The sequence below is a fragment of the Aplysia californica genome, unplaced genomic scaffold (assembly GCF_000002075.1).
Source record: "Aplysia californica isolate F4 #8 unplaced genomic scaffold, AplCal3.0 scaffold00093, whole genome shotgun sequence".
Taxonomy (NCBI): Eukaryota; Metazoa; Mollusca; class Gastropoda; order Aplysiida; family Aplysiidae; genus Aplysia; species Aplysia californica.
The window spans coordinates 206833-209654 of record NW_004797363.1 but is presented as its reverse complement, the minus strand read 5'-3'; positions in this window follow the sequence as shown (position 1 = coordinate 209654).

The window sequence follows — 2822 nt, the reverse complement described above, 5'->3', positions numbered from 1 at the left end:
TACTACTACTACTACTACTACTACTACTACTACTACTACTACTACTACTACTACTACTACTACTACTACTAGTAGTAGGCCTATTGTTGTTGTTGTTGTTGTTGTTGTTGTTGTTGTTGTTGTTAATATCATTATGAGCATAATAATTAATTCTGTTGCTGTTGCAGCGGCTGTTTATTGTTGTTGTTGTTGTTGTTGTTGTTGTGTGGCGGTGGTGAAGAAACTGCAACAAAAAAAAAGCAGGGGCGTTGGATCAGTGTCCACCTCACTTTACTTGCTCTCTGTAAGCTCTCGCCGGCTCGCTCGCGGAGTGACGTCATGAACAAGCCAAGGAACCTGCGACACTCTAATGATATTTAATTGTTTAGTTGTCGTGGACGTTTTCCTGAGAAACTTCAGTTCCCGGGTGCTCTCCCAGTTTTTTTTTTATTGCTTCTCTTTCGTTCATACTCACTTTACACTTTACATTCTCTTTTATCCACTTCTACTACATCTAAAAGTTGTTGCCATTGGCTGTGCGTTTAGAAGAAATTTCGGTCGTTACAGTCAGGTCTAGTTCTACAATTGTTCTTGTTTGAGTTTTTTGGTTTTGCGTCGGACATCAGGTAAGCCTTCGTGATAATGGGATGAGGTAGCTGGATTATGTGACGACTTGCTCAATTTGGCAGTGGACGGTGCCCACTACGGATGGAATCGGCCGATCAGGCCGATCGCCCGACTCGATCGCCTCAAAAACAAACGTGTTTGTTTTCAGTTTCAGGCCATCGAGTCGGGCGATCGGCCCGATCCAGTCGTAGTGGGCACCCCGTAATTGTCCCTATTACATACACTTTGAATTCATGCACATCTACTGCTAAAAGCAGCTGCGTATTTTCTGGCATCTCAACGCAGCTTGTAAAAGGACTAAATCTACAGTCGTAACAGACCGAAAAACCCGTTAACGAGGAGGGCTGCTGATTTTGTAGAATTATTACCCATTGTGAACTAATGTTGTATTTGTTGTAAGCTATTGTTTCTTTAAACATTATTATCATATTATATCATTATACTGGTTGACCAAAAAAAAATTCGTTCAAAGAAATGTTAATAACTTTTCCAAACATAACTCAACTGACATTAAAATTGATGAAAAGCAAGAACATTCATCCGGAACATGTTTTTCCAAAAAATAATTGCTGTTGCACAACGGAATGATAATTGTTTTTAAAAGGTCACCCCTTTAAACCTACTTTTTAATTTATATGTATCGGCAAACAAAATTTCCCAAATCTCCCAGGGCATTATTTTCTCGGGGATACGGGGATATAGGTCTGTGACAAATATAATGTTCCAAGCGAAAGATCCATTTTGTAATGGGCTACAAATTTTGAAAGATGTTGGTCCTTAAAAAATAAGATTTGAATTCTAAGGCCCGAGTAACACACAGTAGGCAACAGTAGGAATAATGCACTCTTGGAAAGGTTAAGGTGGTCCGTGGCTCGGTGAACTCAGACCGATAGGCTACATCGTCATCTTATCATAGTTCTTGGGTAGCTTTAGACTATTATTTGTTGAAGATTAAAGGAGAAAAAACAGCATTTCCAACTCGACAAAGCTGCTACTTGTGACGTCAGAGCTGTTCTAGGCTGGCTCAACAACCATTTTGGTTACAAGACAGTCATTCCGACTGAGCACTGCTGGACCCCAAATTAACCGGACGTGAGTCCACTCGACTTTCACCTTTGGGGGTGTTTGAAGGACAAAGTGTGAGGGGAAAACCTCCGAAAGTATCACAGATTTGAGAGAAACCATCACGAAGGTCACAAGACAGATTTTCCCCGAGCAGTGTCAACGCACAATTATTAATTATGTCAGTTGCGTGTCAGAATGTGCTTTATTCGAAATTGGGGAGGTCTGGAAGATATCTTGCATTGAAACTTTGTTTGTAGCAGTCAAAATTATTCTATTGTTATTAATACATAGTAAGTCCGGATAGATGTTCCAAATTTCTGCAAAATTTGGTTTTTGTACCTTTATTCGTAATTATTTTATCGGCGTTCTTTTGGACGAACTTTTTTCTGGTCACCTGGGTAAATAGGCCTATTCTATATAAGGCACTAACTAGCCATTTTAGGCACTGCCTTAGTCTTTTTCTCCACTGACTTTCAAACTTCAACTCAGTTATTTTTACTTTTAGACTTATCATCCTGTGACCTTATTCTTAGCTCTCTTTTTGTTTCTTCCTCATCACGTTTGCTACCATTGGGTAAGATGGTATCAGTCTCATTAGTCAGTGGTGGTCCTTTACCGATTCTTTTATCTTACCTACCAGAATGTCTTTCTACTTTTCACTGCAGAGTTCTATAAATCATTCAAAGTATACTGGCAATAAAAAAAGCAGGATCTAGCTCTTTTTGATTATGTAAAAATCTATTATCTTGAGTCTTTACGCTTTTCTTTTCCCATGAGTAATAGTAATACTGTACTAGTCTTCTTAAACGTGGGTCATGTTATAAAAGTAATATTATTATGTTGGTGCTTCTGTTAGTGTTTACGGCACAAAGGCTAAAAAATAGAAGATGGCATTTCCTCCCTACCACGCGGTGGATTTTTTCCTTTTTCTTTTTTTAAGTATTTATTTTAGGTGTATTTCTCGTTCATCAAAAAACGCAAAAACATTTGATTTTGATCATTGCCATCCGAGAAAGATAGGAGGTTTAACTCAATATGGTTCACTTTTCAAACCATCATGCAAAAATCAGAAACACGAATATGCATATTTCTGTTGCTGTCTGTCAGCTAACGTTCCAGGGTTTTTTTTTCGTTTTTTTTCGGGGGGGGGG